This window comes from Prinia subflava, chromosome 4 (assembly GCF_021018805.1).
Source record: "Prinia subflava isolate CZ2003 ecotype Zambia chromosome 4, Cam_Psub_1.2, whole genome shotgun sequence".
Classification (NCBI taxonomy): Eukaryota; Metazoa; Chordata; class Aves; order Passeriformes; family Cisticolidae; genus Prinia; species Prinia subflava.
This window is the reverse complement of record NC_086250.1, coordinates 66,435,156-66,459,630: the sequence shown is the minus strand read 5'-3', so window position 1 is coordinate 66,459,630 and position 24,475 is coordinate 66,435,156. Positions and strand designations below refer to the sequence as shown.

At 41.4% G+C, this 24,475-nt stretch overlaps 1 protein-coding gene and 1 long non-coding RNA gene across 4 annotated transcripts in view; one reads left to right on the top strand and one right to left on the bottom strand.

The window, feature by feature from the left end:
• GRM3 (glutamate metabotropic receptor 3) overlaps positions 1–24,475 on the bottom strand; it is a 109,547-nt gene that overhangs the window by 72,893 nt on the left and 12,179 nt on the right. The window lies entirely within an intron of this gene.
• Positions 14,155–24,352, top strand: LOC134549400 (uncharacterized). Its single transcript, XR_010080097.1, has 3 exons — positions 14,155–14,382; positions 22,898–23,001; positions 24,257–24,352. It is a non-coding gene; the product is annotated as an uncharacterized LOC134549400 (long non-coding RNA).

The following is a 24,475-nucleotide window of genomic DNA, read 5'->3' as shown; positions in this document are numbered from 1 at the left end:
AAGGAGATTTTTCAAAAGCATTCAAAATCAGTTCTTCCTGCTCGCATAGAGTTAATTCTGGATTCTTTTGATCACCAAGGTAGTTCTTCAATATAGCTGAGCCAGTTTGGCTGAAATGATCTTAGCAAATAGGATGGGTCATGGACCACTCTGATCTGGATACCATCTGACACAGCTGTGCCATGCAGAGAAAATCCCTGGAGCTCCAGAACTGGAAGGTCCCATCCCACAGATCTGATGTGAATACTGCTGGGGCTAAGATGGTCTCCAGTCTCTTCCCAGGAGCTGTCCTGGGAGAGTTGCATTGGTCAAAACTCTGTGGCTGGAGACTGATTTAGGCATTAAATGATACAGTTGCATTTTGGTGTCTGTCACTGTTCAAGAGCTGTAGCTGCAATCTCTGAGCTCCTCTGCCATGAGTACAGATGATCAGAACTGTGCACAGTCCTTGACATGAGGAGCTGCACCCTCGTGTGTGTAGCTGTGTCTGCTCTCATAAATTAAACCTCTGTGGGACCATTCAGAGGCAATGAGATAATCAGACCCATAGTGGTGGGCACTCATCCAGCTGGCCTCTGCCAGCCTCTGGAAAAGGGGGCCCACATTGTAAATGTATCTGGTGAATGGTCTCCACTATGCCCCACACATGTCAATGAATTATTCAGAACAATGTCACACCCAAAAAAACTCCAGGGACCATTCAAGCAATTTCTCAGTATAGGCAATCAGGATTATGTTGTCAATGTCTTTTCACTGGCACTGTTTAGCTCATTACTAATACAAAAAGACAGTCCTCACCACTTCTGCTAGAGAAATCTTCCCTGATGCATCCTAGCACTCAATTTGCTTTGCTAATAGCTGCATCAAGATTGTCCCTGGGCACCATCCCCTGGCTGAGAAAACTCGTGTGCTTCCTCCTAGGAGGTCTCAAGTACAAGCTTGCAGGTGCTAACTGAAAGTCCTCATACTTTCCTAAAGTTGAAAGCTCCCCAGTCAATGAATACAACTTCCAGAGCACAGACAGAAAGGGTATTTTCTGCAGGTGCAAGATGGTGTTGCTGCCATTGCATAGGATATAATTTGAAACTTGTGTATAATCCATGTATTATTGTGAAAATAATACTTGAAGGAGGTCTAGGTATAGAGAAGGACTACTACAAAACTGATGAGCCTGTTTTGGGGGCGAACACTGTGGCTTCACATGTTTACCTTAGTGAAAGGAAAGCTGAAGTTTTTGACAGCTATCCATAGACACCTCAGGGGTCTGAGGACTCAAAAGGGAGGAGAGTAAAAGACATTTCTGGAATTAGAACAAATGACTGTAACCTGGTCCTGAATAAACAGACAATGGAAATTATAAAAGAGTTTCTAAACAGCAGAGGAATGAAGTTTTGGAAAAGCTTTCTGACTGCAGGAATAACAGTCAAAAAAGCAAAATTTAAGAGGGAGCTGAAGAAACCCAAAGAAGGGGTTTGGTTATATGACCTGATGGTTCACGACAGCACAACTGAACTCAGTGACCAAAGTCATCCCTTCAGGTCCTATCCCTGACAGTCTGAAAAGTATTTAAGAAGACCATGTCCCACTGATCTGCAATGACAGAGAAGGTGGAGACTGAGAGTCTCTCCAGATCTAAATGCAGCATGATACCCTTAAGCAACAGTCCTGCCATTCCATATAAGAGCAAAAGAGCCCAGGAACAGCTTCTGTGGCAACAGTAACTTGATTTACCACAGTTGTGAAAGAATGGACTCAAAGGGTTATTTTTCCTACACTGTAGTATCTTTTATCCTGGATATACTACAAACATGAGAAATAAATTGGCAGATATCTAGATACAAATTTTAAATCAATGAGATCTGAAATGCAAGAGCTTTTGTATCCAAATTTCTATTTCATGCCCTAAATTCTCTGAGTTGTGCTTAATTCTTGCAGCACATAAGGCATGTAAAAACCACCCACTCACTACTTCAGAGCTATTTTTCTTCATCTAAATGAAATTTCTTTAGTTCCATTCATCTTTACAGCTCATTCAACAGGTCCCTCTGCAGCAGTGAAGGGAAGCATGTTTCAATGTGCTAATCCACCTCGGAGATGGATTAATTGACTCACATACCCCTCTGATCACTAGCCAGATGTCTCTCCCCAGCTGGCAAGCCTCACTAATTTTCTTGTGGTTGTTGTTGTTGTTAATTCTGGGTTTCCAGCCAGCAGGGGCTCCATCAAGGGCGACATGCCCTCTGCTGACATTTTGTATTCTTTGTTCTGCTTTCCCCTGAGCAAAGACATTCAGCCACGAACCTCCTTTCCTGGCCCTTTGTCATCTGGCCTGTGGCCCCTGGAGAGAGCTCTCCTGGTGCAGTTGCACTTGTGCATCGGCACACGGGGCCACCACAGGGCTGGGCTGTGAATATTCGAGGTGGGTGAAGGAGGCATACGGGGCCCAGGGGGCCAATTCCAAGAAGTGACCCAAAATTTCAGGTCTGTGCATTGAATTTTTGGGCCAATCCCAAAAGACTCATAACAACAATTAGAAATATTTCCTTTGTCAGGCCACAAAAGGAAATTTCTATGGAATTATGTGAGAGAAAAGTCAAGAATGTTTGAGGACTGTGCATGACCAGGCCAGTTGGGACACTAAATTGGGAAGAAATGTGACATAAAGAGTGGTTTGAAGATGGGATGTATGTGTGCTCCAGGCTCTGCTATTTCTTCTGTCATTGCCCTGATGTCTTGAGCAAGGCACTTCACTACTCTGGTACTTTCTAATGTCTAGAAAAGTTTGGGGTATTTTTAAGGTACTTGCTAATGAGCAAGGCAGTGTGAAAATTAAACACATTTTGCATCATTGAATATACAGCCATGCATTTTTAGCATGAAGCAGTGTGGCTAAAACCATGACATTGCCACATGGAAAGGTGTCCATTTTGGCCAGAGTGTAGAACATTGTTTCCTCTTCTCCCATTGCTTTTCTTGGGTCATCACTGTAATCACATTGAGTAGAAACTTAATGTACAAGAATTCGACTGGATGGTACAATTTTATTCACCTCAGCAGTGATTTCTTCACACATAGGTCATCAGCAGTGGTCACTAAGGGAAGGCAGCTGAGAGCAGAGGCAGCAGTAGGAATATTTGGAGATTTGTACTATTTTAAAACCAAGACCCTGAAATTCAGCTATACATACAGCTAGAGAATTCTGTGAATTATAAAGGTGGAACACTGGTTTTCTAATTTCTCACTAATGGGGGTTATTTATCTCAAGATGTAAAGAAAAGGAATTCCTGGATTATAAGAATATTCACCTTTTCCCTTTTCCTTTTTCCTTTTTCCTTTTTCCTTTTTCCTTTTTCCTTTTTCCTTTTTCCTTTTTCCCTTCCCCAAATTAGCTCAACAGGACAGAAAAGAAAAGCAAACACTTCTAATGTTCTTTATTAGAAAAGAAGTTGCAAAATACAGTTTCATGACAAGGTCAGAGGAGCACAACTTGAGAAGAGAGCAGTAAGAAGTTCATCTAGGGTGTGAATACTAAGAATTCTACCTTTCTATGGACCCAGCACTTAATACTGCAACTGAAAATGTGGATGAGCTCATTTCTTCAGCATCTGAGCAGTTGCTTACAATTCATATGTAAGTAAATAAGAAGAAAATCTCACTCTTGTAATTTAGCATCTTTGGCCTTTTTTAGTTTAAGTACATGCCTTATATAAATCTCTTTCCAAAACCTCAAATTTCTTCTCACATTAGGCATAGCCCCAGGGAAGTTGTTTTACAGAGAAATAAAGATTTTGACCTTTGATCACTGTAACCTGGCTTCTCACAATCCTGGAAACAAGTTTCTAAAAAATTGAAATGTGAACAACACACACCATCAATATCAATTACTGCATTGTTGGGTGGTAAATTTTCCCCACAGGGGGTGAGCAATTCACTTGATGTATTTGGCAAAGGGTTTGATTCTCCTCCCCCCTGGCAGCCATGTGGTGCTGACAATCTCTCTGTTCTTTGATGGGGCACAGAGCAGAGCAAGGGAGAGCAGAGTTAGACTCAAAGCTCTGCAAGTGCAGAGAAAAGCTGGCTCTGTCAAGAGAGGATTTGTGCAGTCTGAACAGTGAGCTGCAATCTTTGAAGAGAAGACTTCAAAGAGAAAAGGAGAAAAGAAACAATGTCTAATCTTCATACAAATGTGCTCAGGGGTCTCTGAAATTCAGAAACCTCTAAAATCTAAGAATTAATTATCACTTGCCAGAGGGAAGCTTTATTCACAGGTAACAGTTACAGCAATCTGAGTTCTCTAGGTGTAAAACTCACGGAGCTATACTGAACTGACTAAAGCTCAGTAAATCACCCTCCTTCCTTTTGGTGTACTTGCACACTTTCCAAGTGTTTGATGTTATCCTTCACATTGTTTATGTGTGACACATGACAGCAGCTCCTAAAATTTTGTCTTTGAAAGGAGATGTACTTGGAAATATTTTGGTACAAGGACTGTGACTCTCAGGTTCACATTAAAACATTCAACAAAGCCATGCAGCTCCTCAGCTCCTGTATAAGCAGTGCAGCCCTCTTGGCTTCTGTTTACTGCAGCAAAAGACAAGACAAAGTAATTGTTCAGCTCCGCAGCTGCATAAATAACAAGGAGCACCGAGGCTGACTAAAAGCAAAGCACTGCTGTTCTGATTCCTCTTAGCAGAATGGGGTGTTTAAAATGACCCTCAGGCCGGGTATCCAGAATATCTCAGCACCCCATAGCTCTCATATTTGATCCTATTTTTTTGTGTAAGCACTCACTCCTCATATTCATTTTACATCTGAAATCTGAAAGCTAAGGAGGTGGTAAGACACATGGTTGCAGGGCAAGTTAGGGGGAAAGGAAGAATTAAGCATTTAAATATCTGGAGAACTCAGTTACATGATGGTGTTACTGTGCTCAAGAAAGTGAAAGATTTATTGTGGATGTCTGACCAGAGTCATACTCAGGCCATGGTAATGTGTAGTTTAAATCCTGCACTTACTGAAGCTGAGGGTGTGAACCCAGCTGGCTGGTGTGGCTCAGCTGCTGCACAGAAACACATTAAACTGCAATAACTTGATTGTGCATCCCAGCCCTCTCTTTTTAAAAGCTCTGTCTGTCTTTCATCTTTAAGACTTCAATGAAAACAGCTGTTGCAGGAGCTCATGAGAGAGCTGTACCACAGCAGGGAAGCAGTTCCCTGACATGAGCAAGAGGGTCTGAAACCTAGAGCAGCTATACCTGATATACAACTAAAAACTCGCCTCTCTTAAAATGTCAGTAAGCCAAGGCACTTGTACTGAGAGGAAAGGAAATGGAAGACAGAGACTATGTGCAATGCAGCTACTTTAAAATAACAAAACCCTCTGGCAGGATTGGAATTGCTTCATTTTATGTTTACATCCATATGGCTTTTGAGGTTAAATAGAACTTGTCTTGATATTTGCCCACCAGCAGTCAGGAGGCATCTGTGACTGCTGTCTCCCTGTGCATATGAATACTTGGCACACCAATAATAAGTAGACCCAACCACTGTGCACCACCAGCATTGCCAGAGATGGCCAAAAACTGAGTGGATGTGGCAGTTTGTGATACGGTTTAGTGGGCGTGGTGGCATTTGGTCAAAGGTTGGACTTAATGATCTTGGAGACCTTTTCCAGCCTTAATGATCCTATCATTCTATGATCTGCTGCTGCCTGGGGCTCACTGGCCATCCCAGAAGACCTAAGTAACACAGGGACATTGCATTAGCCCAAGTTAGCATCCAGAAGGATACAAAGGACAGAGTTTGACCCTGGTGTTGCATTACAGGCAGGGCTGTGGGTGTTTGTTTTCAAAGGAAATTTTCTTCTGCGAACAATCAGAAAAATCCCAGGCAGACTTCTCTCGTTGGCTGTGGCAGCTCCCAAGACAACAAAACCAAAGGTGCTGCCTCTCCCTCCAAATGGGAAATGTTGATAGATACTTCAAGTATTTGTTTAACTGCGGATAGTTGACACAGCTTGTGAGAAACTGTTCTGGGAGGAAAGGAAACCTCCCTGACTCCTCTACTTCCTTTGTCCCCGGCTCCTCTGGGCTGCTGCTGGGTGCTCTGAAGCAGGAATGTCCCTGCCCCGGGGCAGAGTCCTCCATCCCTTCCTGGGGATGCTGCCCAGGGGAGCCGGGGCAGCGCAGGGAGCGGATCCTCGGCTCCGGCACCGGCGGGGCCAGGCTGGGACAGCCCAGCCAAGGTGGGTAAGAGGGGCGGGCTCCAGCTCCGAGCCAGTGCCAAACCGAACCAGACAATCTGGTACCGAGCTATTTTAGCTATTTTTGCCCCGTGGGCGATATCTGCTGTGTTTGTCGGAAGATTTTTCGGAAGATTTTTGGTGTCGCTTATCGCACGCTCGTTATAATGCATTGCCTGAGGCGTAATTAAATTCAAAGGGCATGTCTGTGTTGAAAGGGAGGGTTGCAATTTGTTGCTGTTAGGATTTTTCATTAAAAACCAAGCAGTTTTTCTGACTGGCAGTAACAATGGTTGCAGAACCAAAAATGCTATTAAATAAGGAGAAAGCCGAGGCTTTTATTTTTCTTTTATTATTAATTTTTTTAATAGCTACCTGCCTGACATCTCCACAGTGACTTTGAATAAAGTACGATATTTTAAAATACTGGGATTGTAAAAGTAAGACAAGAAAGAAAAAAGGAGCCTTGACATTAAGAAAGGTCTGGCAGGTGATAGGTGTATTATATATGGCAGATTATATGTGTATATCTATCAATACACACAAATGTATTTGTGTGTGTGTGTATATGTGTTTTATCTCCAGAGGAGAAATTTGCTTTTGCTGCTGAAATTTTCCTGAAAGCTCAGTTAATTAGTTCTCATAATACCCATGGAGGCAGACGTTAGTATCATCCTTATCCACAGATGAGGAGATAGGAAAGCACAGAGAGAAGGATGCACAGAGAGATTAAGGGATTTCTGCTACAGTGAATTCAGTGTAGAGCTGGGAATTCAGTCCAGCAGGCAAAATCCTAACCCTATTAAAAGCAATGGGAGACTAACTTATGAGAAGCCTGGATTTAACAATTTTTGCTTGCTTTGTTCAAACCTCTGTGATCTATTCACAGCTACGTGTGTCCTGATGATGCTTTCAGAAGAAAACTACACCTGTGGCTGTGTACAGCTCCTGGTCAAATCTCAGCTGGGTTCCTCAGTCTCAAAGCTCCAAAACAGGGGCTGACTTTTCATTTGAGGGACTCTGTACCATACATTTACATATATCTTAAAAATAGTCTGGAGTGATAAGTGAAGTAATTTAAGATTTTCCTAAATAGACTACTATATTCTCTCAGGCCACCAGGGTCACAGAACTGAAATTTTACAACCCTAGTTGCTATATTCCACCTCACAGTGCTATCAAAAAATGACTAGAGGGTTTCAGCTAAACAGATGAGCTACTTTTAAATTAGATCGGGTAAAGCAAGCTCATTAAAGAAAAAAAAAATATTGTCCTCATTTTATAATGGCTTTGTTGCCTTCTTGCTTATATTCTTGTTCCAGGGCAGTATTCTCATGTTATTAGGGTGTTTTCAGCTCTTATTTTTAAGCTCACTTCATTAATGTTGGTAGAACACTTTGAAGTAGAAAATGTGAGTGCTAAGTGGTATCACTGACACACTTTCAAGGCAACGCTTCTGCCTTCCCAGAGGTCACCTGAAGCAAGTTTGTCACACCTGCAATGTGCACAAATTGGTGCTGGCAGTAGAGGGACAAATTTCCCTCAAAACTCCTGCAGTAGCTGTAAGCTGGCTGCAATTGCCTGGAAGAGGATTCCTCTTTCCAGCAGGAAGCTGCCAGCCTTGCCTTGAGGAGTCTGGCAGTGAAGCTCCACTGTCTGATATCATGGGCTGGATAAAAATTCCCTAAACTCATCTGGAAGTCTCCCAATGACCCAGTGTTGGGCACCAAATATACAATTTCTTTTTCCTCAAAAGGACTGTCATGGTATGAGGAGTGTTGGAAGGAGCACAGTGTGCACTGGGTTTATGGGGGAAATGCTGCTGTGGTAGGCAGAAGATGGACCTGCTGCAGCATCTTTGACCATGGGTTTCATAGAATCACAGAAAGATTTTAGTTGAAATGGACTTTAAAGCTCATCTGGTTCCAATGCCCTGCCATGGACAAGGATGCCTTTTACTAGAGCAGGTTGCTCAGAGCCTCGTCCAACCTTGCCTGGGACACCAGGGATGAGAAGTCCACAAATTCTCTGGGCAACCTGTGCCAGGGCCTCACCACCCTCAAGTAAAGAATTCCTCCCTAACATCCAACATCTGTATCTCGGGGCTTGTCCACTGATCAGAGGTTTGCCCGTGGTGCAGAGCTGTTGAACACCAGGATTTCCTGCTCTCCTCCCTCCAGCCTGGAGCATCCCAGGGCAGAAGACAGGTTTCTGACACCTGAGACAAGGGCTTACCCCTGAAGTGTGGTATCTATAGAATTCTATGGCATGTTTAAAAAGTCTGTGGCATCAAGGCTAATTTTGAAAATCACTGAAACCTTGGCCTGGCTACCTGTATCCCTTCCCCACCACGCCATGGAGTGTGGGATGACAGGAGGGATCCTGCTGGCCTTGGGGTATGGTTTGGACATGCACAGTGCTGCTGGCAGTGGGAAATGGGAATCTGTCCTGGTTCTGTGTGGCAGCCTCCCTCTAAACTGCAATAGCACAGCTGCCCTGCTTGCTTGTGGCTCTGATTTATTACCTTGTCATATTTCAAAAGCTGAAGCAGGTTGAGCTTGGTCAATGTTTAGATGGAAAGTCCTCCAAGGAAAACACAAGAGCTAGAGGAAATGTTCCCTGAGTCAGAGTCGGGGCAATAATCCAGTGTTGTGTTAAGGATGTTGCTTTTGGTGTGATTGCAAAATCAATGTATGGGCCACTAGTGGTCTGTGGGGAGGGACTGTAATACCCAACATGACTGGGCAATAACTGACTGGTCTTTCTTTTCCTACAAGGGTCAACTCTACAGTGGGTGTAAATTGGATGAAATGAAAATGATGAATCTTGCTGATTGCTTTCTCTGTTTTGTCTCATTATTTGGATTTAGAGGTTTGGTTGTTTTTCTTTGTCATCTTCCTTTGTATGTTTTGTAATTCCTAAATGGCATGAGATGGCACAAAATACAAACATTTAGCAACTTTTTTTCCTAATGAGTTTCCCAGCTTCTGGAAATCCACAACTTAGGGGTCCTCTTAAAAGTTTGGGGGTTTTTTTCTGCCAAAAACTATGGTTATGTGGATTTGAATTTTCCCTCATCACTCCCACAGAATTGTCTGAAATCTCAGGCTGCTCATCACTGTCTGCAAATTTGGATCCATTATCTACCAATTTCTTGTACTGAACATCACCTCTGTGTCTGGCCCTCAAAGAAAACCAGCCACAACTCTTATTATCTCTGCAGATATTTCAGATGTTGGACTGTCTCCCACTGTCCTGGGACAGTGCATTTTTCCACTTTCATCACATAGCTTTTTTGAACATAGACATTTTTCTCCTGTGAAACAAGGTGCATGTAATAGAACTCACAATCTCTTTTATAATAGTAAAATCTATACTAAAAGAACACTCCTCTGAATTTAAGGAGATAATGAAAATGAACAATTTCATTCATGCACCAGTTTGGCCTCTCGTGTTTTTAAACAAATACCCATTCTTCATCTATCCTCCACTTTTAGCACAAAAAGAAATATTTTTCCATGACATGGTGGAATTCAGATTCAAAAGCTGTGTTTTCATCTCCTAATTATTTTTTTTCTGGTTTAAAAAACTGCAAATTTGAAGTATGAAAGGTGCTAAATTATCTCATACTAAAAGCTGCAAAGCAATCATAGAATCTCTACCCACACTGCTATTTTAGGTAGTTATTTCAAGAATGAACTGACCAGACAGTTTTGAGGATGGCAAGGTGTTTAAGACCCACTATACAAGGACTCTGTGACTGTAGTAATTAGCTGTGGCTCTCCACTGGGAAAACAGAGCCTTGATAAGCACATTACAAAACCCCCGTCAGGGGGTTCTCTGCTTTGAAGAGAGCATTGAAAGGAATTTTACTTCAGAATATAAGAAAGTATGTAATGTGAGATTTCTCAAAGGAGAAGATTATGCTTTATTTGGGCTTTTCTACACAGATTGAGGAACAGAATGTGAGAAAACTTCACAACTTATTTAGGAACACAGATATTTGCAGGCTGGGCTGCACCCAAGTCCAATCTAGCCCAGCATCTTGTGTCAGAGAGTGCCCAGCAGCAGATGCTGCAGGAGAAGGTACAAGAGCATCTGAATAGGTCATGTTTCCACAAGTGGGGAAAACATCTCCCTAATTTCAAGTTATTGCTGCTGCTGTTTGTCTTGGGTTGAAAAACTTAACCAAAAATGTGTATTCTATTTTCATCTGTTGAAGCCAGTTGAGAGATATTGTTCTTTATCTCTTGTAACTCTAGGAGTGGAAAGAGGGCGGATGCCTTCTGCTAATGGGACACCTGATAACACCAGATAAGGCAGGGCCTCCTTATCTCTTCCTCCACCCATCCTCCTCCGAGGGACATCCCCTGTGAATGGGCCATTGAAGGCTCTCACAGGACTGATAACATCACCTCATCCCATTGTGAGATGCTCCACCCAGCAGGAGGAGCCAAAGCCTTTCCACCGGGATAAAACCTACAATCCCAAACAGTAATTCAGCCAGTTTTCCACTGAATCCTTGGAGGAAGACCACACCCATCTCACCAGCACTGGACCCTTTTTTTCTACACAATAATTTCTACTTCACAGAACAACATCTGTTACTCCAGGAGGACTTATTTGGACTTCCAACACCGTGACAACAGTGTGTCAGGTTGCATGTCTGACTCTGTCAGGCTTTCCTAGGACTTCTGTTTGTTTGCTTGTTTGTTTTTTTGTACTACTGCATTTGTATTTTTTTTTAACATTCCTAGTAAACAACTGTTATTCCTATTCCCATATTTTTTTGCCTGAAAGCTCCTAATTGCAAAATTGTAATATTTGGAGGGAGGGATTTTTACATTCTCCATTCCAAGGGAAACTCTAGTTTTCCATGACAGATATCTGTCTTTCCAAACCAAGACAGTGTTATGTGTAGATTTATTTTCTTTCTACAGCACAAAAATTAAACAGAGGTTTATTTCAGACTTTAGATATCATTGTCCGAAGCATCAATTGCTTCCTCCCAGTCATACATTGAATGACTACAATGAAGCAGAAAAACCTGCATTCAGTAATTCCAGTGCATATTTCCAGTAGAGATCCTCACAGTCTGGGATGTGGCATGGAAATGAGCACTCTCCTTTGGCCACACAGCAGTTGAGGCAAGTGGGAATCTGCCCTGTGGTTTTGAAGGAGGTGCAGGACTCTTCCAGCAGATCAACACTCCCAGTCCCACCAGAGGGGGCACGAAGGAGGTGTGGGCCAGGCTGGGACCCTGTTGGTGGGGTTCTTACTGCTACTGGCTGCCTTACAGGACTGACTGATACTGGGCAAACTGTTTCTCATCTCTGTGCTGTCTCTACAAAGCAGAGATACTGACATTTTCCTTCTTCGAAAAGCTGTGTGAATGACAGCTGTGCTTAAAAAATAACTGTGGAATATAACAGAAGAGATTGTTTCTTAGAACTATCAGCTCCACCACTGAAACTTCTTAAAACCACCCACAAAACTCTTCTGTAGACTCTTCTCTTTTCTAGAGAAAAACACATTCACCTCCATGCAAAGCTGTTCCTTCTGTTCCTCTTTCAGAATTAAGCCAACCCTTTGAGTTTTAATTCTGGGCCTTGGCTTTTTTGTTGTCATTATTACTATTATTGAAAACACACAACGTAAACTTAACTGTGGTCAGATCCCTCATTGAGCTGCAGTGGAGGAAGGGCATTTGTACTGGGAATTAATATGGCTGGCATGTCTGCCTTGGTTTTGAGGATAGTGTTTTCATGTTCTTTTCCTTTCTTCCCCAGCTTTCTCCTCTTTTGTATCTGCCTGCCTCTTTCCCGTTTCTTTCACAGCCGCTATTTTTGCTCCAAGCAAAGAACTCAGTCATGCTCTCACTCTCTCACGGGCTCTGTGTACACTTGAGGTCAGGCTAGCAAACCTTACTGGAGCCAAGCTTTGCACCCTTCCCTTGCCCTTTCCATACCCTCTGCCTGGTCAGTTTGGTGTCCCCTGGGTTTTCCCCATGCTCCCAAGGGCAGCAGTCCCTCCCTGCTGGCACATCTGGCTGGGCTTTTCTGGGTGCTCTCAGTGGCTCCAGTGCAGAGCTCCTGTTGGACACAGAACTCATCTCTCTTCTGACGTATTTTATCTGTTCCAACCACATGATTTTCAGGGAAAGGGACAGTCTGTTACTCTATGTCATTACCCACTGTAGCACAACACAGCTCCCCTGAGGTTCAAGGCACCATATGCTTCTTTAAAAGACACAATCTCTTTGATGTGCTTGCACATTCCTCTGAACTCACTTCACCCTCAGGTCCCTTCTTCTCTCTACTGTTCTTTTAACCGTGTCTTCCTTCTCAGCACTGTGGTCCTTCTTCCTTTTCCCCACGCTGCCCTTGTCCTCCTCCAGGGCTGTGCTGCCAAGCCTTGGACAGCTGTCCTGGCTTGCAGATGGGGCTGGGACCAGGGGACACCCAGAATCTGCCAGGAAGAGTCGAGCCACTCCACCTCCTCTCCCTTGTGAGGGAGCAGGAATTCCCATTCCTGAACCTCAGTGGGCAGGGAGCTAAACAGAAAGAAGAGGCAGAGCTGTATAATGAGCTCATCAGAGGTGGCATGGCTTGTGGAAAAGGCTGTGTGTACCACAGGGAATGAGCCTTTCTGGGAGGAGTGGTTAACATCTGACTTGCAGAGCCTCATTCCTTGGAGGCCTGCAGTAATTTTGTTCACTTTCACTGCCTTCCATTTTCTCCTATCTGCCCTAATCTGTGTGCTTCCCTGTATGTGGTTTTGTCCAGTTGTATTCAACCTTCCTCCTTTCATTCCCATCAGTGTGGCCTATGGGCTGCCTGATTCCAACCAGTGTCCCTAAAGTTCCTTGGGAGGGGTGCTCCAGTGAGGCAACAATTAATTCCTGTATCTGTAATTTGTTTATCTCCTTCTATAGAGTCTTACAACAAGCCTCAGGAGAGGGATATAAATGATGAATGCAGGTTAATAACATGGGAGTCTGCGGAAAATTGCATTAAAATGGCACAGCAATAACAGATATAAAAACAACTGAAGCATGTGGTGAAGTCCCTACTATATCAAAATGTTTCCACTGGTAGTATACACTGCAGTTTGTGCTAAAATATCTGAAATTTTAAAGTGATAAAAAATTAATACTTCCAAACTTCTAGTGAGAAGAAAGAAGGTTAGGTAAATTATTCTCAGTTGTTACAATAGGTGAAAAAAATAAGCAAAATAGGTGAACTTAATCCTATTCAATTTTAATCATTTAAAGGCCTGGAGCCTAGCAATGTGTATCAACAGAGCTCCCTCTCCCATCAATGTACAGAGGCAGAGACCTAGAGGGAGACAGGTTCATCACAACCCAGAAAAAATGCTTAAAAAGCAGGGACAATGGCTCTCCCTTAACTGGAGGAGATTAATTCATCTGGTCTTACATAGGCAGGATGTCTAACCCATCCAAGAGCTACACTTGTGAGCTTCCTTCTTCCCAAAGCCATTTTTAAAAAATGGCCTCACGTCACTACAGCCACATTAAGATTAGCAGAACTATTTGTAGTTTCTGGTATTCCAAAAAGGAGCTAAGAACATTTCTATTTGCTTAATAACACAGAGCCAGCTCATAGATTTCAGTAGTTGCACTGGAAACTCTCTGCCAGGTGTGAGGTGGTGGGAGCTGAGCTGCACACTCATCGGGATGCTCAACAGACTATATATCATCTTTGTGAACATTTTGTGTGCCTGCATGAGCTGAGGGGAAGCTACCTGTGTGAGCTGATGTCACAGAGGGGTTTCAGGAGACCTGCCACAAATCTTCACTCAGGTAAACAAACTGGTGGACTTTTACCCTCTCAGGACAGTTCATAATTCTGCTTTAACAGGTTAAAAAAAGCTGTCAATAAGGGATGTGGGAAGCTGTCATGCTAATGTGGAAATGGAAATTTGCTTCATTTTTTTTCTAGTAATAAACAGAATGAGAACTGAACACAGTCTTGGGGGCAACAACTGGACAAATGTGTAGGACATCCCACCCAGCAATCCCAAATCAGACTATGTTCTGTGTCAGGACACAGGTGTTGTGGAGATGGAGCTGCCAGGATGATGGGGAAAGGATGAGAGCTACCTGCTGAACTAAGGACACAGGTAGGGTGTGTCATCATGGTGAGATATGTTTCTACTAATGCACTTCAGCATAAATAGTGCTGATGCTGGTTTTTGAAATGGTAAAGAGACATTGGGTAAATCCTTTGGCTGGAGGTGCCCTCCTAGGGAGCCAAGAGTGCAAAATCCCACTTCAATAGGATAATGTAGAAGAAAGCACTGCAGAAAAGCATTTAGCTGAAGAAAAACTTAATCCATATAGTTGTCTGTTCTTCCAAAGCATTAGCCAGAAATCTGTCTGAAATTCTGCTTTTCAGTGTGTGTTCTGGTAGCTCAAAGTCTGCTTCTAAGGTAAGGATTTTTTTTTTTTAATGCTATTCCCCAACAACAGAAAAATTTCAGTTTTCAGCCTGTGGTCTGTGATTCTTCATGGGTCCAGGATTAACTTCCTGATATCTATGCTTTTCTACTTTTTTGAGAAACACAATCCTAATGATAATATATTTTCAGCAGAATCTGCATCCACAGGGAGAAATAGGAAAGGTTTAGCAAAAAGGAGTGAAAACCACTGGTACAAAAGGGTTGTTTTTGAACTCAGCATGAGAAAATTGATAAAGATTCCTCTGGGCATTATTTTTTAATGGCAACACCTTGATTAATAGACCATTTTTAATAGGCAACACCTACCCCTGTTTTAGGAAAGATTAAAATGAAGAGAAGGTAGGCGGTGGTAATCATTGATTATGCCAACAACAACACTGTCATTGTCCAGAGAAAATAGTGAGGAAGTGCTGAACTCGAGTCAGACTGCCATTTTTATTGCAGAAAATATAAATGTAGCAAGTTCCCAGCAGGCTGTTCTTAGATAATCATGGTATCTGTTTTAGCAGAGTGCAGATTTTTGGGAGTATTTTATTGTACAGCAGGATGGCTGGTCTGTAGAAGAAATGTTGCTGGATTGGCCACAGCAATCTGCCAGACACAACCTCACCAACAAAGTGGTAAAAAATATGAGCACATTAGAGATATTGAGGATTCCAACTGATCCAAGATGAGCCTGCAAAGTGCATTTTCTTTTACCTATCTTGAGTTTGCTCAGTGGAATAACAGTCTGTGAGGTAAAAATAGTTCACAAAAAGAGAAAATGCTTTCTCCTTGGTGTTCTCTCTGTTCCTCACTTCCTACATGTTGAGATGTAGTTTGCTTCTGTGACAAGTTTGTGTTGAATATGCAATGGAGAATTAGCAGGTGGTAAGATCAAAGCCCTACCCTGCTTAATATCTGCAGCATTTCTCAGCTCTCAGAACCAAACCAAACCACAGAAAAAATCATCCAGGAAATAGACTGTCAAATGACCAGATAAAACCTACGATCAACAGGAACAATGAGGCAAAATCCACATTTTTGAATAAATCACAGAGAGGATCACTGAAGTCACAGAGCTCAGATGTATGATACTAGCTACAGGTAAAACTTTATGAAATTAAAATCTTTGCTGTCATCTTAATAATCTTTAGATGCTTTTTCATCTGTATTTGTGGAAAACATGGCCTTAACTCTTTCAATTTGTTATGCTAGTCTCTTTAAAAAATAGTAACATCTTTAATATTCTCCTAGGGCTATTTTGCTTGACTATGACATATTTATTTGTCAAAGACAGATGTCCAGAATTATGAAACGTCTAGCCTAATTCACAATTTTTTAACACAATGTGACATTAGGAACTGAATAATTTTTAGACATGAGTTCTGTACCTCTAGTCATCTGCTGACAGTTGGGATTTATTTTAAAAAATATGTTAACTCTGGGCTGGAACAGTTTAAGAACAGTTTGGACCTAGTAATATATGATTCATAAGGAGAATTGTTTCCTGGTTCTGTGAGTACTTTTTGACTGATTTAAGCAGTAAATACGAAGCCTGGTGAGACATAAACAAAGGTTTATCTATAAAAACAGCCCCCTTAGTCTATTTAACTACAGCTATGATCACAAGAGAGCTAGTACTAGTGGATTTGTGAATTCAGATGGTACAAAAGAATAACTTGGTCTGCTTCCCTGATATTTATGGTGCTATAACTCAAAAGTTATTCAGTGAAAATCAGTGGAGATCCTTCAATTTCATGCCAAAGATAGATTTTCAGCTGTAAAGACATCAGAAAAACAATTACATTCCTGGGTGCAGCAGGAATATGTTAATGTTAATTTTCAATTTTTGTAATTCAGTTCTAGATTAGGAAAAACCAAAACATCAAAAGCATTAGTGCATCAGTGACGTCCTGGTGGGTCAGTCCTGAGGACAAAGTGCAGCAGGGCTATGAGCAGTCCCTGTGAAGGTGCAGTGGCTGCCTGCATTGTAATTGGTCCTCTGCCACATTAAGAGATATTGGTGCAAATGTGTGTGATTATAGACCCTCGGTACAAGGAGAGAACATAAATGTGAGAATTTTCCCCAAAACCCTGAAGTTGAATACAGCCCAGGCTATAAGACTGGAGCAATGCAAGACTGGTGTGTACTTTTGAGGTTCAGCAGGGGAATGTCTTTGTAATTGTTGCTATTACCTGGTTAAGCCACACAAAGCCAGAGAAACGTCTTGAAATAATAGGAAGGATGATTTTGATATGTAAAGGAATAAACCATTTTAACCAAAATCACATCCATTGAACAGGAGGGGGATGTTATAAAGGCCTTGTCTCAATGCTGTTAGTATTCCTGTCTTTTGGGGCTAAAAGTTAGCTGACTTGGTGAAGAAGTAGAAAATGCAGCAGGTGGGGAAATCTTTGCAAGATTATAGTACATGGGAATCTCCAGGAAGCTTTGACAGCACCAGGGAAGATTTCCCCTAGCTCTAATTGAGCCAGCTTCAGAATGAGATACACTGCAAAGTGCACCAGAGGAGGAATAAAAGGCAGCTTTGAGGAGGAGAAAGGAATACATGAGGGAAATCAGGAGAATCCTCTCCTGGGGGCTCTAGGGCTCAGATTCCTGCTGTTTTATGCAGAAAGGGCAAAATCCAGCCTTTAATTGGAGACCTTCAAACGTATGACAGCTTTTAACAGAAGATAGCAAAGGCTAAAGACAGAAAAGATAGAACTCAACCCACCAGGCACCAAATTTAAACTAAGCTAAACTCTGGTGAACCCTGTCAGGGAATCTGTGCTCAAAAAGGAAATTAGGGAACCCGAGGTCTCAGGGGCTCTTGACGTGAGGAGGAAGAACAGGTATTTATGATACTGCAAACGCCTCTACATGAAAACTGGAGTCTAGCAGAAGTGACTTTCTGACAGCACCACTTGGAAGGAAATGTATTTGCTTTAATTTGTGCAATGCAACCTCCTCCACACTCAAACCGCAGAAGCTCTGAGCCCAAATCAGCTTTATGAACAGGAAACAGTGTTTTAGTTTAAGAATGTTAAATTCTTTTGGCTTGGGAAATTGTTGCTTCAGACTTTATTATAACCAAGATGAAAGTTATCACATATGCATAGTATGTAAACTGAGAAGAGCTTGCATATCTGAGTACCTTAATATTGGACCAGTGTGTTGACACTATGAGATGATTGAAAGAATAACTTCATGTTTTCTGAAAGGTCTGAAATGCAAACCTTTCAAGTCAACAAGATCAAGATGAACAGCGAGCTTAGACTTGAATGCTTGCCAGGTTTTCTGATGTATTTCTTTCTCACTTTAACACCGTTTTAATTTGGCATCCCTGAAGATTTTATGGATGCCTAATTCACAGATCTACTGACTTTAAAGGCGTAGGGGCCATAACTGACTTTCCAGCTTGGCCTCTTGCATAATGTAAGGAAAAACACCTCCCTGTATTAATTCCCACTTTAAGACTAACAGTTCAGCACTAAGAACTTAGGAAGCTTTGCCCTGGGTTAAAACAAAGGCTCCTGTAGCCCACGTCTGTCATTATTCAGTCTCTGACAGAGGTCATCTGTGTACACTTAAGGAAGCACAGGTATAAAAGTACAAGAGATCCCTATCAGCACAAGCTGTTGCTTTCATGTGTGCTTAAAAAGTCAAACCTCGGTGGAAAGGCAAACTCTGAATTCTGCAAGAGAAAATTCATTTTGCAAGATAAACTTATCTCCAAATAATAAAGATGGCATTGTGGGATCTCAGACACATTTTTCCTTCCTTCTATGTGTTGCAGAGAGAGAAATGTCTCCTTTTGGAACAGACACAGAGCAGACTCTTCTGGAAATAAATGAGGGAGGACAACTTGGCAAGGACCAGAGAAAAAACCAGCAGCACCATGTTTTCCTCTCTCGCTGACATAGCACCTTGTTTGAGTTCAGTTACAGAGCAGGCTATGAATAAAATTATGACTAAAATTTCAGTTATGTGACAAACGTGGATAAAACTGAGCCTGAACTGCTGGAGTCCCACCCTAGTACATTTAGGTGAGATTCTTTTAATGAAACAGTCAGATTATATGGCTGTGCGTGTGATCTGGTTATTTAAAGGCCCCTTTATAGTCACTTTATTTAAAAAAACCAAAAAAACCCCAACAATTTTTGAACATTATTTCTCTCTTCCTAGATGTTTTAGATATCTCAAGGTCAATTGAATCCCTCCTTAAAAGTGTAATTCTTTTTTATCATGAAATATGACTTTCCCAGATGTAGACTTCCACAATGTGGCTTCAGTCTTTTTCTGCTGAGGTAAATCCCACCCTCAAATGCTTCTTTTTCTTGATTTGTATGGAAAAAAATGAAGCTCTGGGATGAAATTACCAAAAGAAGCACCAATTCTTTGGTAGTTAGAGAAGCTGTGAAAAGTACAAGAAGTCACTACAAATACTTCTTCTTCCTCCCCTGCTCCTTAAACTTCACAAGCTTTTTCTGAACTGAGGAAAGCAAGATTATCTCATAGAAAGGGCAATGGTGAGAAGATGCTTGTTCTTCCAGACATCTGAGTGGGAGACAAGAGAGTTTTGGAGTTTTAGAGGGACATGAGGCAAATTAAATATTACTTTTAGTGTTGGTATTAATCTCAAGCAAAAGGCTCCAGTAGAAATCCATTCATTTGACTTGAAGTGGAAAGAATTACTTGCCTGCTTAGGAAAGATTTTTATGTGGTGTAAGTCTGAAGTGTCTGAGATGAGCTGCAAGTATTTGGTTAACTGCAAGGAGTTCTCAGGAAAACTAAATGATACTAGAGACCCAGAGGCAAAACAATCAGCATAGCTGTGGAACCAGCTAAGCCTTTGCAGTTGCTCTCCACACACTTAGTTGGGCTGGAGGAACACACGACCTCAAGGGCTTGGGGCACAAGGTTCTCAGCCTGCAGACAGCAGGAGGTTTGTGGGCAAGAGTGAGGAGATCACTGCCTACGTGCCAGGCACCAATCCAGATCCTATTATTCTCTCTACTCTCTCTTCTTTGGTCCCTGAGGCCCAAAGGTTCTCAGGGATATTGCAGTTTTACTCCAGAAGAATGTGCCTGAGCTGAGAAAATAACCCTGTTTTGTAATTTTAGGTATTCTTGCCTCCTGTCACTCTGAAAAAGTCAGCAAGGGTCTTGGAAGTTCAAGAGGACCATCTCCTAGGGATGCAAGAGGCAAAAAGGAGCTTGCTAGGCAATCTGTCCATACTCTGAAGGCTTTTGGAAAATTTCGGGGAGGAAAGTGGCTCAGAAACATCTGAAGGATGTCATTAAACTGTGTTCCTGGGTTCTGCAGTGGAATGGGAGGATTAAACAAACAGAGGAAGAGCTCCAGGCCCTAAAGCATGGCTGATAGTCAGCAATGAGGACAAGAGCCTTGGAAAAGTCTGCACATTTCTCTGACCACCAGACAGTGCCAAGCTCTGCCCCCCCATCCACAGAAGGGAAGTGAATTGACCCCGGTAGCAAGTGAGGTTGAGCAGGGGGCAGGAAAATGCCACAGTGAATCTCCTCACTGTGGAAATGCTCCCCAGGCTGAGGTTTAGCCAAGGCTGCTGTCTCCAGTTGCTTTGCTAGAGAAGACCAAGCCCTAGTGAAGAGCAATGAACAGGGAGGATAAAGTGTTATCAGTAACTGTTTACTCAGGAAAGGCTTTGAACCAATTTGATTTTGTTGCAATAATCAACTTGGGAAGCATTGTGACCCTTGAAGGAGTTTTTATTGATCATAGCAGAATAGGCCATTAATAGAGAAGAAATTATCAGAGAAAAAGACATTTCTGTCATTCTCGATACTGTTTTCATGAAAGCTCTTTTCACCAGCAATAATTCTTTCTTTTACTTATAATCTATTTTATTTTCAAACCAATGTTATTTTCTTCACCTAACACTAAGTCCTTTACTTTGATAGAAACTAAACATTTCCTTTAATGAGAACAAGAGATAATAATGTAAAGCATTACTTGGAACCATCATGTAACAAAAACTCTATGCCATTTAAAAACACTTAATGCACAGGCTGATGTTTGTCATCTCACTAAAGAGCATAAGATTAGAAGTGCCACAACTCAGAAAGCAAGCATTATGCCACTGATGAGATAGTGGTTTCCTTTGTACTAATCACACAGCCTAAAACACGTCTTTGTATCTCTTATGTTAAAAACCGTAACAGAATGTTCCTGTAATAGGTGACAAAGAAAAAAACACCAGTCTTGGGACTCTGTTTTTTTCACGAGCATTACTTAGAATCCTTCCAGAGGCAATGAATGTTTCATGGCTTGATGGCCAATTCAGCAGACTGGAAGATCTCTCAGGCTGAGAAGTGTGCCAGCTTGAGACCATTAGAGAAGGCATAGACAGATACACTGGCCTGAGACTCACAGTTTTCCAAATCAAATCAGCAGCCTCAGCTTCATCACAGTTGTGGCCAGACCAGATTGTCAGCAAAGCTGCATCAAGCTCAGAGGGTGAGGAATCAATTGTGAAGAAAGAACTTTGGTGTCATTAGCTAAAGCAGAAATGAACTTAAACCGTAAAAATAAATATTTAGGTTAGACACTAGGGGGAAATGTTCTCATCATAAAGGTACTGAGGCACGGGGACATGCTATCTGGGAGTGTTGTGGAGTCTTTACCATCACAAGATTTCCAGAAAAAGTAACCTTTTTCCAGAAGTGACACAATAATACTGACTCTGCCTTGGGCAGGGAGATAGATTGAATTGTCTCTTCTGGCTTTATTTACGTTGCACAACCCCTATATTTCCTGTATTTACAAGGTGTCTCTGTCCTTGGAGCTTGTAACAGTGCAGTTACACTGATTTACACTAGTTGGGGGATTGGGACATGTCCATGACTCATGTTCTCATGCCATCAGCTCCTCAGCAGCTTCCTTCTGGTGATGGCCAAGCTCAGAGTGCAGCAGCCACTGTCAATGAGAGGGGCAAGTGAGATGTTTTATTACAGCACAAAGATTTTGCTGCAAAGTCCTCTCTGCTGCTTGAATAAGAGTTAGGGAAGGGAGAGGCTGACTTTGAAAACCCAAAACTGCAGATGTTATTACCCCTTGAAGCTATTAAATGATGGAAGTGCAGCACTCCTGACAAATTGAATGGCACTGCCAGTTGCTGTAACACAACCCAGCTCCACTGTTTGCTGCTAATTTATCACAAATCTAGTATTTGACCCATTGAATCCTGAATTAAATTTTTATACATTCGTGAACTATTTATACTGTATAAAAAAAATCAATATCTTTTTATTGTTCACCTGATTTAGGACAGATAAAAGGAATGTTTCAGTATTCTCCAGGGTCAGTGCAGAGAGGCCTTGAATGATGAAAGATACAGTATCTTTTGAATGGAAGAAAAACTTCAGGATAGGAAGGGAAGAGTGTAATCTACATGAAATATCCTTCCCATCCATAACATGAATATTTGTTCACAAACTCAGGACAAAACATAATGTCACTTTAGAAGACAACATCTAATTCTTTATCACTCTTCAAGAAAGAATTATTAATTTGGAAATTTTTTTCTTTCTGAATTTCTTTGCATTTTATATGAGCCATAAAGCCTCAAAGGAGTTATTTGAATTTCAATACTATCTCACACTTTTATTAAAATATACTATAACCCTGCTTCAGTAATTAACATGAAGATAGGACTGTTAGTCAAAAAAATGAAATCTCTCTGTTATTTCAGATTTTTCCTAAGTATGCTTTTGATTAAATAATTACTGAACAGCAGTGTTAACAATTTATCTGTGATAGAGAGCATGTCACAAATTTCCTACTCATGTTCCTGCAGTTTATGCTTTCCCTGATGTGCTTTACGAGTATTTATTAAAGATGACGCCTTGAGTTAATAACATAAACTACCTACTAGTTTCATAATCATCACTGCAGTGCAGAAAGCTGTAGAGTTACGGTGGTTCTGCATTGACGACGTCAACAGATTTACTGCATTCATTTCCTTATGCAAATATTCAAAAAACATACATAAGTTTATAACCTTATATAGCGTGCTGCCTACACATCGGGGTATCAAAGCCTGTGAACACGCAGAGTAGACTTTAAAGTTGACAGCACAAGTCATGCAGCTCCTTCCTTTCTTGTTTCTCTGTTGTCCTAGTATTAGAGCTCATTTAATGCTTGGTTTTGCAGACACATAGGGACTTCTGCACAGTCCCTACAGTAAGAGGGGAGACTGCTCATGGGCTTTACATTCGTGTCTGTCTTTACTGAAGTCACTCATAAGGATTCTGCAGGTGAGCTGAGCAGAGACCTGTGATCCATTCTTATCCTGCATACGTACATGATTTGCCCCTGCATGGCAGAGCTTGCCTCTCTTGCAGGACAACTTTGCTTACTCTTGCAATTTGTCCATTCTCTCCTCTCTTCCCCAAGAGGAGTGTGATGCTCTTGGCTCTGACTGCCTCTGCTGCACCTCATCACAAGGGGTTTGCAAAACACAGACCCTGGGATAGGAACCCTGAATTATGTTCAGGTCACCGAGAGAAGAGCATTAGAAGGGACCTCAAAAGGTCTTGATCTTGATCTCCTTTGGTATTACCCAAATCAAGATCAATTTTACTTATGTCTTATCTAACTCATGTCTTGGGTAACATTTTTCTAGACACTTTGGTGAAAGGAACTTCTTTGATATCCCAGCAGTTTATTCTGTCTTTCCTGTTCCTTACAATTAAAAGCCTTTCCTGAGGTCTAGTCTTCTGTGTGACAGTTTAAGCCTTTTACTTACCTGTGACAAATCTATTTGTTCCACACAATTCTCCATGTTGATACTCTCTGCACTCTTAGAGATTTATAGTCTTTCTTAAAACATAATTCTCAAAACTGGGCACAATACGCCGAAAGTGGCCCTACCAGTGTTGAGCAGAGATTAATGTTTACATTCCATATCTTGAAGACAATATTCCTGTTTATTAATCCTTGTAGAAATTTTACTCTTTCCACAGCAATATGATACCATGGTGTTGAGTCATGCTCTGCTTCTGAGCTTCCATAGCCTTCAACCTTTTCCTACTGCACTGCTACCTGGCCTCTGGCTTATTTCCCTTACTCGTGGTAATATCTTTGTGAATAATTTTATGATAAGCCTGTTTTCCTCCAAGGATTATTTTGGAGGCCAGAATCTGACAATTTTAATGTATAGCTGATCCGAAAAAAAAAAACCCAAAACAACCTTTTTGGAACTTGGAAGACATGATAATCAAGTTAGCTATCAATAACTCTCTGTCTACTTATCTAGCAAACAGATAGTCAATTACACATCAAAAGAATGTAAAAATTAATATATAATAATAGTCAGCAATCAGCAATAAATTTTAGATCAATTCTTTTGGTCAGGTACAGTCTGGACCATTTCCATTGGACACTGCATACAACTATGCATAATTTTGCAGAAAAATATATCTTAATTAAATATAGAGAGTATCTGGAATCAATACAGATAGAAAATGCACTCACATGAATCTTATTGAAAGAATTTACATTTTATTTTAGGAGAAGAGCAGTACAGAGAGTTCCAGTCACATCTTAAAGTCCTTCTACTACTGTTATCAGGGAAGTTTTGCTTGAGAAAGGACTATGGGATGCAAGACCTGCATTTCAGGTGAGTTTTTTTAATTAATAAATAGACATAGGTGAATTAATACATACAAAGTAATTTTGGCATGGATAATAATGGAAATAGCTAGAAAAAATATTGAATAGATTAGCACA